Source organism: Panthera uncia (assembly GCF_023721935.1).
Source record: "Panthera uncia isolate 11264 chromosome B3 unlocalized genomic scaffold, Puncia_PCG_1.0 HiC_scaffold_1, whole genome shotgun sequence".
Taxonomy (NCBI): Eukaryota; Metazoa; Chordata; class Mammalia; order Carnivora; family Felidae; genus Panthera; species Panthera uncia.
The window spans coordinates 77,806,828-77,820,449 of NW_026057582.1; the positions used below are offsets into that span (position 1 = coordinate 77,806,828).

Below are 13,622 nucleotides of genomic sequence, written 5' to 3' on the forward strand. Positions count from 1 at the left end.
CTCTGCCCCTCCCCCGTTCATGCTCTGTCTCTCTCTGTCCCAAAAATAAATAAATAAATAAAAAAAAAACGTTGAAAAAAAAAAAAGTGAACGGTTAATCATTGTTAAACTGGATACAAGAAAAAATCATGTCTGGTTAAAGATTATTAGGCTGGCCAGTCAGCTGGGTGGGTAACCCTGGCTTCCCAGAAGTCCTTAATCTTATTTAGGTCTATCAGAAAATTGCTCAAGCATTTTAACAGCAACACCAATTACATCCCAGAGGAGGTTGTGAATTATATCATGCAAAAAAGTTCTGCCCTAGACCAGGTTTGGGACAATTTTTATTCTCACTGTGAATATAACTTTTGTGCCAAAACATTATCATTGTTTTTTTTGTTCTAAAATAATACTTTTTTTTTCCTTAAAATTTGATTTAAGGTGGTAAGTCCTTTTGGAATAAAGCTATTTCTTACCTTAAAAGAATGTTGTACCATTTGAAACACATGAAAATTGGACAAGTGCAACTTATTTGGAGAAATAGTAACATTTCATAACAGAAATAGTGCTAAAGTAAGCTACAAATGTAATTTAAAAACAAGCCAGCAGTGTCTAGCTCTACCTACCAATTTCCAAGAAGTCCACGAAAAACTATACCACAAAGGCATGTTAATGTCCAGACCTTGAAAAATTCTATAAGACTCCAAATGGTTTCTTCGGTAAACACCTTGCAGGGACTAGGGGCAGAGAGAGAGAGAGAAGAAAGGGAACCTATAAAAAACACTTAAAAGACTTACCAATCAATCACAGCATGTAGACCTTATTTGCATCCTGATTCCAACACACTGCAAAATAAAATTATGACATTCAAGAAGCAGTTGAAAATTTGAACTCTTACTGGAAATATAATGATATTAAGGGATTATTGCTAATCTTTAAATTGTGACAATGGTAATGAGTTTATATAGAATCAACTTTATGGTGTAGAAATACACAGTGAAAAGTTTGCAGACCAAAGGATATGTCTGGGATTTGCTTCAAAATAATACAAGAGGAAGAGAAGTGGGTGAGGAGAGATGAAATATGAAAAGCCTGAGTTGGCAATTATTGAAGCTAGGTGATGGGTATACAGAAGTTTATCGTCCTCTGCCTACTTTTGGCATATGTTACAAATGCTCTTGAAATTTTTTTGATGTTGATTTATTTTTGAGAGAGAAAGAGAGAGAGAGAGTGCCTGAGTGGGGGAGGGCAGAGAGAGGGAAAGACAGAATCTGAAGCAGGTTCCAGGCTCTGAGCTGTCAGTACAGAGGCCAATGAGGGGCTTGAACCCATGAACTGAGCCGAAGTCGGATGCTTAAGTTGACTGAGCAACCCAGGTACCCCAGGCACTCTCTTTAATAGAAGATTTAAATAAAACGACACCAACAGGACTGATTCTCTAAGCTGTTGGTGTTCTCATTGCTTGCCTGGTCAAACTGCTATTCTAGAGCCCACAGCCAGTAGAGCCCTTTGCACAAAAAAGCAGATTGGAGGGGCAGCCATGGCATTACAGTAAGCAGATAGAAGTCAGACCCTAATATGTCAGTGAAAACCTTTCCATTGGGGCACAACGTACTAGAAGAATGAAATGATGGCTAGACACACAGAAAGGCTTGTCACTGAGTGCATTGTAGCGAAGGGGTAGTGCCCATGTCTCTTTGGTATTGCCTAAATACCTATTTCCTGTTTTTTTTTTTTTTAATTCAAAAACTTGATGGGGTTTATTAGTTGTGAGTAAAGAGAAGAAAAACAAGTGAGAGAGAACACGGCCTGGGGACAGAAATGTTCTTACTTACTTTAAGAGGTCTTAGGCCTGTTATGGGAAGTAATTAGCATTCCTAATCAAATGCTGGACACTGCACATGTTACTGAGTTGAGGGCCTCTTCTGGGAAGTGGGTTGGCCACCCACCTGTTGACAGTGTGGAGCAGGCCATCTTCAACCAGGCTTTCGTTTATTCGCCTTCCTCTGTGTCTTCTTTCTTGTAACTTCTTCTTCCTCCTTTGAGTCCTCTTTTTCTTTCTTTTCCATACATATTTCTCCCAAGAGAGAATCCTTTGGCTTGGCTTGCAGTGAGCTTGAACAAAAACTCCAATGTTTCTTACGATTTGTCTGAGAATTTACTTTCTTCAGTTTTTTCATCACATAAAAAGAACTCAGTTGTTCATTGGCACATATAAAATACCAGGAATTTTGGAGTTTCAGGGTTCAGCAGCTCAAGGTATGTAGTTGGAACCTTGAAAGGAGTGGGTAGAGAAAAAAAATATGGAGTGGGGGGCACCTGGGTGGTTCAGTCGGTTAAGTGTCTGACTTCAGCTCAGGTCATGATCTCATGATGCCTGAGTTCAAGCCTCACGTTGGGCTCTGCACTGGTGGTGCGAGCCTGCTTGGGATTTTCTCTCTCCCTCTCTCGGTCTTCCCCTTCTCCACTTGTGTGCACACACTCTCTCAAAATAAATAAATAAACTAAAGAAAAAAAAAAAAGAATATGGAGGGAGAGGAGCCCAACAGCAAGGCCAGAAGCGGAGACTCTGGAGGGACACAGCCGGGGTGAAATTCTTATGCCTAACATTCAACTTGACGTTCTTTCCTGAGCTGTGTTATTTCTACTGTCCTCCCGTCTCGGCAAATGACAGGCCCATCTTTCCTCTGGCGCAGAACAAACACCTGGGTCTCATCCTTGGTTCCTCTCATTCTTTTGCATCTGCATTTGATCCATCTGCAAACCCTGTTGGCAGACCTTCAGTATATATCTATAACCTATGTCCACTCCTTACCACCACACTGCTGGACAGTGGTTCCCGTCACCAGCTCTAACGTGTGCAGTTGAAATGGCCTCCAAATTCATCATCCAGCTTCTACCTTTGCCACTCTCAGTCTCCTCCCACCCCAGAAGCCAGATAGATGATCCTTTTGAAGTACAGTCAGGTTCTGGCACTCCTCTACTCCAAAGCCTGCAACTGCTTCCCAACTCACTGTGAGTGAAAGTCAGCCATCACACCGACCTACTGGCCTTCACAACACATTTGCAACCCCTCTGACCACATTTTGGCTCTTTCCTCATTTATTCCCACTGCAGCCAAACTGGCCTCAGGCTGTTCCTCCTTCGGGGGTTGTGCGCTTGCTGCTCCCTCTGCCTGGGACATCCTTCCCCCACATACATGGGCATGGCTTTCTCCAACACCTCCTCTACTCAATGCAAACTTTCCTTGCTGTAGCCTGCTTGGGTCATGCATTTGAAAAATCAACTCCCCACCCCGCCCCGTCCCCCAACCCCAGCACTCTGCTTCCCTTTTCTCTACTTTAATTTTCTCTGTGTGTTTATTAGTACCACACACACTCTATAGTGTGCTATTTATTGTGTCTATTCTCTGAGCGTTTCCTCTGGAATATAAGCTTCACACAGGCAGAGATTTCTATCTCTTTTGTTTGCTACTGAATCCCCAGAACCTAAACAGGGTGTAGTCTATAGGAGAGGCTCAATAAATATTTGTGAATGAATGAATTCCCCAAACTAAGAAAATCTGGCATGTACAACATTCTTATGTGAGTAGAGCTTTGGGGGATGAGGCAAAGTGGCTAAGAGCAGAGGGGACAGGGCAGTGGCTTCAAGCACTGAGATGCTGAGCTGGTATCACCAAGAGCTTAGTGGGAACAAGACATTTCAAGTGAGAGGTGACCATGGAACTTGAAGCCCTGGGAGGGACCTTTCTGACCATTCCACAATAGCCTGAACTCTTTTATTTGGATACTTAAGTAAAGGCAGTCATGAAAATTTGGATACATTTGGAAGCATCTGGTTACTTTAATAAAATGTGAAGTGACATTTTGAGAAAAGAGACATTTTCTCATACTGGACATTTACATATCTGGTATTTTTGCAGTTTGTTTCTCAGAAAAAGGTTTATCTATTTGAAATCAGACATCGGGCAGCTTAAACCGGACAGTCAAAGACAATCAAAGCTCTCTATCGCAGACCTGCCAGGCACAAAACACAACCTCCAGTGTTGAAGTTGCGGGGTGGGGGTGGGGTGAGCCGGGGAGGGGCACAGCAGGTGCCTTGGCCTCTTCTCAGGGAAAAGGCTGTGGCGAGAGGGGCGGCCAGCCCTACAATAAGGCTTATTTTATGTCGGCCCAGTTGGCTCGCAGTAAGCACACTATCATAGGACTCATAGAAAGACATGGTTATTTTAGTTGTCACTAAGACAAAGATATGAATTCAAGGATAAAAGCAAAGCCATTCTAGTACATAAACAGAAACAGCATATGCCCCTGCCCTCCCTCCAGCCACTTGTTAATCTCTCAAGGCAAAATCCCGAGTCTACCCTCCCAGTAATCTTTGAACCCAGACATTGCCATTTTCAAGGTCACTCTCCACTCCCACATAAGGGGAAATTGAGGAACGGCCTGAATTCAGTCCTTCAGAGGTCTCACCCAGATTCCATGATACCCTGAAGGTATCTGGGGGTGCCCATGTATCCAGGAAGAATACTAAGGCTGACAGCTTGCAGAGGGCTCAGTGAGGTCCCTGGCATGTCTGCGTCTATGTGTGTTAGTGTATAAATCTGGGAGGTGGGATGGGGAGAGGAGAGAAACTGCTTTTTATTTATTTATTCTTTTGATGTTTACTTATTTTTGAGAGAGACAGAGAGAAAGAGAGAGAGAGAGAGAGAGAGAGAGAGAGAGAGAAAGCAGGGGAGGGGCAGAGAGGGAGACACAGAATCCAAAGTAAGTTCCAGGCTCTGAGCTGACAGCACAGAGTCCTATGTGGGCCTCGAACTCACAAACTGTGAGATCATGACCTAAGCCGAAGTCAGATGCTTACCCCACGGAGCCACCCAGGCACCCTGAAAAATTACCTTTTAGTTCAGGGCAGCACTGGTCTGGAGCCCAGATGAGATTTGTAGGAAGAGCTCCCCAGGTTCTCCAGCAAGACCCCCAGGAAGAGTGAAGATGAGACCGCTAGGTAGCCAGGAGGCACCGCTGGGCTCTGGCCAACCTTGAAGACAAGCCAGAGGACAAGTTACAAGCAGCAGAAACAGCAGACCTTAGGAAACAGCAACTAGGGGCACAGTGACAAGGTCCTGCAGACCGGGGAGCTAGGGGATGTCGTGCTTGGGACTTCTTACCATGACCTGTCTTACCATGAGGATGAAAAGATTTGGAATGACAGCCCAGCCCCATGTATATTCATGTATTCAGGTGCCATCTTGGGGAGGAGCCAGGAAGTGAGGTGGAAGACGAAGGAATCACCAAGTACCTTTATCTAGAAAGGTGGAGCATTAAACCAGGGGACTCTAAATGGTTGCACTGGGCCACGGTTTAGACCAGATTGGACTTTTAGTTATTTTTCTCCTTGCTACACAGCAGTTGAAAGTTGACCAAAGATGTTTGTTTACAAATACCAATTTTCTTTTTACTCATCTGATAATAAAAGTGAGTAAATTACAACCTCAAAATATGATTGTCAATAACCCTCTATATAGTTAGTTATATTTGAAAACTTCTGGCCATTTTGGGACGGTGGGAAGATGGTGGGCTGTAGCCTCACATAGATCTAGGTTTGATCCTGGCCCTTGCATTCTGCTCCCTCCCTGTGGGAACTTGAGCAAGTCACTTAACATCTCTGAGTCACGGTTGTCTGTAAAATGGATTTAATACTGCTGACTAGAGTCTTGGTCTGAAATTAAGTGGTGTCTGAATGTAGAGTTGCCCAACGCAGGCTTGTCATGCGGTAAATGCTCGACAAATGTCAATTTTCTTTTCTTCCCACACTGAAAAATTTGCACATTGACAAACTGTTTCCTAGTGAATTGACTCCAATTAACTACCAATAAATTGACCTTAGTGTTTGATGGAATCATACACGTTAAAATATTGACAAGTAAGATGTTATTTTTTATTTTAATCCAGTTCCAACTATGACCTGTAGATGTCTCTGTGAGTCTTCCTCTGTACCCAGCTATGACTAAAGGTACAGAAGACAGCTCAGCCATTTGTGTTAATGATTATTCATAAAGCACAGAGGTTGGTGCCTGAGGAAGGAGAGCACCCGTCACTCTGTCTGTCCACTTAACTTCCTCTGTCCCCCACTCCAGGGTGCAATGAGACTTTCCTCAAATCCCTTTGTCCTGCATCCACTCTCAGCCTTAGAGTGGGAGTGTAACTCAGAGCACAGGACTTGGGGCAGAGCAGCCAAGTTCTTGGGGCCCTTCTGATGTTCCCCCACCTCCTGTTTAAAGCTGTCATGTGTGGCATTGACCACAGGAAGCTGACCACAGGAAGCAACGGACAGGATTTGACTTGCGTGTTGATTCAGGTAACACCAGCTGAGTAAGGAAGGGCTTCTGCCACGTCTCCCTATTTGGGACAAAACATTTAGCATTTGTTTCAACTCAGCCACGGAACTCACAGCACAAGAAATAACCATTGAAAGGTGAGGGAGAGAGGATTTAGGAAATCATTTGCACAATTATTTTTAAATGACATTTTGTACACCATGAAAATAGGATTCCTTAGGACCCCATGAAGTGGACATAAATACATGTTCCTGGTTTAATGGACCTGGCCTCTCCTGGGCTGTGTTTTATGTAGCATAAGAGGCTTCTAGTGACTAATGCAATATGGGGCAGTGGTGGGTGAGCAAAGAGAGGAAGGGATGGATCTCCCATCTGCATTTCATTTCATTTTGAAGAAGACGAAATGAAGATTTGCTTTATTCTAGGGTCAGGGCCCTGTGCTTTCTTCTTGACAAATGATTGAGACAATTTGAGTGGAACTGAGTTTGGCATTTTACTTTCTGGATTTCCTCGGCCTCTTTCTGTCTTCTCTTCAGTCCCCTGGAGCGTTGGACTGCCTGGTCTTCTCAAGCAACCCTGAGGGGTTTGTGAGCTGGGCTCCCTTCCTCATGGAGTCCCAGGCATCTGCTCTGTCCTCCCTGCTGTCGGTCTCTGTGCACAGTGGTGAGTACGGAGGGATTCACAGAGGAGAGTGAGAGAATCTGTGGGTCCACTTGCCTTCGGTGGAGGATGATCTCATCTGCTTGGAGACATGAGTGGAAGCTGTTAACCCCACAGGGTATGTTGGGGCTAAGGTACCTGAAGTCAGTCAGGGGATGAGAGGGAAAGAGACGTAATGCTTGCAAATGTGATGAATAAGAGGATGTTAGGTCCGGTTGTAGCTCTGGAGCCAAGGGAGGGGCAGAACCTGGACTCAAGGTCACAGCCTTTGGTGGGCTTGGCTGGGGCTTGCTCTCCATAGGTGTCCCATGCGTAGGCTACTGTCTGCTCAGGATGCTCCTGGGTTATGCCTGTTGCTCGGGGGCAGTTATCCATAGCACCCCCTTTTACTCTCAAAAGAGTCCCTATTTGGATGCTAAATTACATTGTCAGCCTGCCTGTTCACCTCCCTAGATATTGTGTCAGCATTTCTAAGAGGGTACTATGCTTGTCAGTGCAGTAAAACATAAACATAGAGCTTCGAAAGGACCAAGAAGCTGGTCTAGACAGGTCAAGAGCTTTCCATGAGAGGAAGCGGGCTTCCTAGGTCCTACTATGCGTTCAGTTTTAATTGTATCCAAATTTCTTTTGATCCTTTTTTCTTTCCTTCTGGCTAAAAAAGGTAGTTTTGGAAATCAGTATGATACTGTAAACTGCTTTCTTACTAGACAGCATATTTAATTATTTCTCTATTAATGGAGAGTCATGATGTTTCTAGTCTATGACCACTACAAACAACGCATATGCATACACATTTTAGTTTACCGTATTTGTTGCCCCATCTGTAAATGAAGAAATCGTAGGATTGGTGGGGGGGATTCAATGAGATAATGCTTATAAGAGCACTTAATATAGTACCTGGTACAGAGCAAATGTTCAGTAAAATTGTCTGTCATAATTATTTAAATATGGATTTCATAAATTATTTTTCCTTCTCTCAGAGAGGTTCATCCCTGGGCCTTCTGACTAGTGGAAATGGTGAACCTATGCCCTTTCAAGGTCACAGGCAGGACCATGGCATGTCTACGTAAATTGCCCTCCAAAAGCTTCACTCAGAACCTCACTGAGGGTTCCTGGTGAGGCCTCCAAAGTTCATGTGGTCTAGCTCCGCCTCAGTTCCCAATTTCAAAGTGGCTCTGATGATTTATTCATTTCTGCAGGGGACAAAATACATTTGAATGTTGTCACTGAGATGTTAGACTTCTCTCTCATCTCGAAAGTATAAACTTCAAAACATCCACAGAAGTGGCTGGGAGACGTGGGAGGATGGATGTGCTCCTGGCAAAGGCTCCTGAGCAGGGTGAGGCTGAAGGAGCGGGCCTGCCTCTCCTGTGACGGGAGGTTTGTTTGGAGGGACTCCTGTGGAGACGCGGGTGGCAAGTGGCAGGGTAAAGAGCTGCCTCAACTTTCATGTTTGGAACATGTTTTTCAGATGTCCTTCCCAGCCAGAAGTTATCAATATGACAAAGGGACACCTGTCTGACCTCAAAGGAAGATGACCTCCTGTCCCCTTGATATCTCTCTTACAGTCCAGGGCTTCCAAAAGAGCCATCTCTGGATGCAAACAGATTTTCTCTGTGATGCCTTTTTTTTTTTTTTTTCCTTTAAGCTTTGAACAATGTGGCAAAAGATAGAAAAGGAAGCTTTTGCTCCAAATGGACAAGGTTTACTAGAAGAAAAAAAGATCTAAAAAGCTTCTCCGCCACCTGTCCTGGTAAGGTGCAGAGAGGGCTTAACATCATATGAGAAAGCTTGTCAGATAAAAACTCGGCTTGTCAGAATTTTCTCCCTAGTTCCCATCCCACAGAGGCACATCCTGTAGGGTCTCTCCACTGACCGAAACCAAAACGCAACAAGGCCAACTAACTCCAAACAGGGTGGGTAGGCCTGAGAGTTTACGGAGCTATTAAAAACTAAGAGAATATGCTGATTCTACCCAACAAAGAAACTGGAAAGATTTCAGGAGTCGGTGGGGGGGGGGCGGGGGGGCGGGGAAAGAGGAACAATGATTTAAGACTTATTACCCATGTTCAATTCTGCCTATGTTCGGAAGACTTATGAAATTAAAAAAATGAAAATATAGAACGCATTTTAATGAAAACAAATTAGTATGTGGTTACTGTGTGCCGACTTAGTGCAAAGCCTCTATTTTTCAGGGCCACGGGAGTGACAGATGGTACTGTTACAGACTGAATGTTATATCCCCCCCCCCCCCCCCCGGCAAAGATCATATGCTAACATCCTAATCCCCTATGTGATTGTATTAGGAGGTGTGGCTTCAGGGAGGTAATTAAGTCCTGAAGGTGGAACCATCATGGATGGCATTAGTGCCCTTATTTAAAATAATTTTTTCAAATGTTTATTTATTTTTGAGAGAGAGAGACAGACTGTGAACAGGGGAGGGGCAGAGAAAGAGGGAGACACAGAATCCAAAGCAGGCTCTGGGCTCTGAGCTGTCAGCACAGACCCCGACGCGGGGCTGGAACCTACAAACTGCGAGACCATGACCTGAGCTGAAGTTGGACACTTAACCAACTGAGCCACCCAGGTGCCGCTCATTAGTGACCTTATTAAGATGAGACATGAGAGCTTGCTCCCTCTCCTCCCCACCATATGAGGGCACAACAGCAAGAAGACAAATCACCTGCAACCCAGGACGAAGGTTCTCACCAGATACTGGAGTTGCTGGCACCTGATCTTTGACTTCTAGCCTCCAGAACTGAGAAGTGTTTGCTGTTCCAGCCACCCAGTCTGTAGTAATTTGTTAGAGTAGCCCAAACTAAGACGGCGCAGATGAATGAAATCCACCGACACCCACAACAAACATTGAATTTTGGCTTTTAGTTTTAATTTTCTTCTCAGCCAGAGACTCTGACACAAGTAAGCCAAACCACTCTGAATTTCAGAAACTTTCTTTTCTATCTCTGTCATAGGGAGTTATGAAAATGGCTATTGAAAAATGTGAGCAAAGGGAGAGGCAACAAGACTCATCTGACCACACTGTAGATACCTGTGGAAAGCGGGGGTGACACCAGCTCAGGGTGAGAGACAAATTGCAAATTGGGCTCTTAGCCTTACCTTTGCCTGAAGGGGGATGGGGACCGACTTGGTAGGGGCCAGACACTGGGACAGTTGCAATATATACATTTGCACTTAATCCTCACAACAGCCCAGTGAAGTAGAAATTCGTATCTCTGTCTTACAGAAGAAATTACAGTTCTAAGTATCATGGTCAAAGTCACACATCTAGAAGTGGTGGGACCGATATTTGAACAAAGAAGAACTGAGGTTCTTCTATTTGCTCTGTAATTTGAACTGACAGATGGTTCTGAAAGGTTCTGCAGGGTGGGAGCCAGAACTGGTGCTCGGGCAAACCAAAGCCACAGGACCTCTGGCATCATGGTGTAGGAATCAGCGAATTAGCTTTGTTAGGCAGGGACAAATCATATGCAGAGAGGAGGAGAGACCAGAGGCTGCTGAGGGAAAGGTTTACATGCAGGATTTACAACTCCAGATGCACGAATCTCCTGCCCAGACCCACTAATGAAAATTGCCAGCAATTTTTGTAGAGCTCCCCTTGTGATTCTGCTGTGCGACAGTTGAGCGTCCTGAAGTAGCATAAAGTAGGATTCTGTTCCTTGCCATTTTACAATCCCACGCTGGCCCTTTGTGCTTTCTACTACAGTTTATTATATTTCCTAAGCATAGAAATATAGCAGTTAATTCAGGAGCAAGATAACAAAGAGAAAGGGAATGCAAAGAAGGAATCTGAGGCAATGGCTTATCTCCTCCCAGACCAAGTAAACTGACATTTTTGCAGATATTTTTGTTCAACACTAGCAGAGTTTGCTGAAGGAATGTAAAATCTCTTCTCCTGGATGGTTGCAAAGAGGATATATTGCCACCTGCCAGCAGGACTCTGTCTTCTTGGAACATTCTTCAGAAAATCTAAACTAATCCTTAATGCTTGGGAAATGTGAATTTGTCTTTAAAACTTTTTTTAAAAATGCAGTCAAATATCAAGTCTGACCTCAAGGTGGGTGCAGAGGGGCAGAGGTGTACTCACTGTCTTGGTGGCATTCAGGCAAAACATACTTAACAGCTGTAAAGAAACCAAGAAGAGAGGGTTAGGAAGACCATAAGTGAACATAAGCTATCAGTGGTTTTGTCCTTTTCATGGCTTCTGTCAATTTAAAAAATCTTTTCAGGCACAAAACCTTCTATTCTTGGTAGGATAAAAATACAGTACTCACATACCAAACAAGGCGTTCTAAAAAAATTAAAAAATAATAATAAACATAGTGAAGCACAAACCATTAGAAAACCGTCTTTGTCCCTTGACCCATACTCTGCTTTGAATTGGGTATTTTGTGATTCAGGGGACAATTAGGTGGTTTATGAATTTCCCAGATCTTTGTTGTGATGGGCTGTGGAACAGAAAATGATCTATCCGAGTTAAGGCCAGTACAGGTCTTACAGGTCTTATAGGTGAAGGATCCTTGAGCTTTAAAAGATGAGAAGTTGAGTATAGAAGAGTCTAGTCAGTTCATTCTGCCATCCATTGGGAACGGTGGCAGAATACGCATTAGTAAGAGAAGTTGAAAAATTTGAATTTTCAAATTTGAAGTATGATTTCAGGTTTTGGTGTTTTGTCAGGTACTTAGTGAATATACCAATGAGGATAAGGGAACATCCACTTATTCAAAATATTATTCATAGAACAACTCGTCCATGCCAGGCACTGTGCTCAGCACTGAAGAGGAGAGAGCCCTCGCCTTCGTGGTCTGTTTTATTCTCTCCAGGATTCATTCTTTAGGACAATAGTCAGTTGTATTTTTCAGAACAAGCCTTTTACCCTTGAGTTATGTGCTGTCACTTATGGCCTAATAGCTCTGAGGGTACCCTGCCTCAACCATCTATCCAGGAATACATCTGCTTCACCAAGTATCCAAAAATATGACTGAGGCTCCTGTTCAGAGTACTAAGTCTAGGGTTCATGATGGAATTTTCCATCCTGAAGAAGAGCTTAAATCTTAATCAGGTCTCCTCTGTGGTTAAAACAAAACAAAATTAAAATCAACCTATAAAGTTATCAAAGTACTTTGATAATAGTACTATACAATATAAAATCTATATTAGTCAAATTACCGTTCTCACTCATAGCCTATGAAGTTTATATATAAATTAAAAAAAAAAAGTTTCCTGCCACTTAAAGTAGAGGCATAGTAAGAAATCAAACCAAAGCATATCTGGAAAAGCCTACCTGGTGACTCTTAGGATCCACAACTGACATGGAGTCAAAGAGGTCAGTGTGATACCTCAGCCTGCTAAAAAGAAAGTCACATTAATATCTGGGAGGGGTGCCTGTGTATGGGTGGAAGCAGGGTGGGACTGCGGGTTAGGGAGAGCAGCAATTATAGTCCTTCATCAAGTCAGGGGAAACCCAACGGAATTCGGGGCCATGTTTCCAACTTAAGAGATTTGCCTCGTCAGTTTTTCAAGAACATTGTCTAAGTTGGTGGCTTCTTTATTTATATCTTGGATTTATGGATCAACTTTCCTCCAGAAGGGCTCTCTGCTAAATTTGAGCATAGTTTAGATTTCTTCTTCCTGTCAAGTCTCCTACCTCAAAAGAGAGCCTTGTTGTCCTGCTGTGTGTAATGATGGCATTTGTAACCCCATTTGGCACGTACATTTATTGTTGCATATTCATGCATGTTTTTTGGACGAAAATTGAGAAGAGATTGACAACAATTTTCTGGTGGACACAATGTGTTCTTTCTTGCTCTGTAATGTATTTTTCCATTTGCTCCCTGCTCCGCCTCTTGGGGAAGATTATTTTCCTTTCTCATCACCTGTGTTTCCTTCTCGGCCTTTCTGGCTGCTCATCTGGGCTGTTTTCCACCTTGCAAACGTTTAAACAACTCACAAATTCAAACTTCTCTGGTCACAATTTTGAAATCACAAATTAAATGGGTCTGTTAGCTCAATAAACTCTCTTCACTTTAAAAAAAAAAGTAAAAATAAAAAAGGATTAACAGGCACCTGGAAGAGAGCTTTATATCTTGGCAAGAAAAGATTAGGCTTTTCTCAAAGGCATCATGGAATTTAGTGAAGAAAAGATGCTATAGAACTGGCCAAATATTAATAATAAGATGGCCAAAGCCATCCTAATTATTTGTATGTGTCCATGCATGTTTGTGGGCCCAGAGAGAGTTAGTAGTTAGGGGACCTTGCACTATAGTTCACAGGACTCTGCTCTGCTGTGTGGACGCAGCTGCCAGTAAGACTCTTCCTCTGTAATGATTTCCCACTCCTCTTTACAGAAGGTAAACTTCTAGGCTTTTAGACTTCTAGAATATTGGAGACTTCTAGAACATTCTGTGGTTGGGTTACCATTCTATAAATTAAATACCATGTGTGCTCATGCTTGGGAGAGAATTGGTCGCCACACTGCCAAATGCTTAACTTTCATTTTCTTTACTAGATTTACATGAGTTTCTGAGAACAATGGGAACCTCCAGGAGGGAGCCACTTGCCTTGTGAAAATGTCACTCCTTACTTCTACATGGGAAGCCTGGGCCATCCAGGCTCTTGCAAGCCTTTT

The 13,622-nt window shown here is 43.3% G+C and overlaps 1 long non-coding RNA gene across 2 annotated transcripts; it reads right to left on the reverse strand.

Moving 5' to 3' along the window:
• Positions 1-85: 85 nt before the first annotated feature.
• Positions 86-12,358, reverse strand: LOC125909818 (uncharacterized). 2 transcript variants are annotated; one of them, XR_007453775.1, is made up of 5 exons: positions 12,279-12,358; positions 11,082-11,117; positions 4,877-5,016; positions 1,929-2,253; positions 86-824 (listed from the first exon to the last, which is right to left on the reverse strand). It is a non-coding gene; the product is annotated as an uncharacterized LOC125909818 (long non-coding RNA). The 2 variants fall into 2 exon arrangements; XR_007453774.1 differs by lacking the exon at positions 86-824 and having other exon boundaries at positions 1,794-2,253.
• Positions 12,359-13,622: the final 1,264 nt, after the last annotated feature.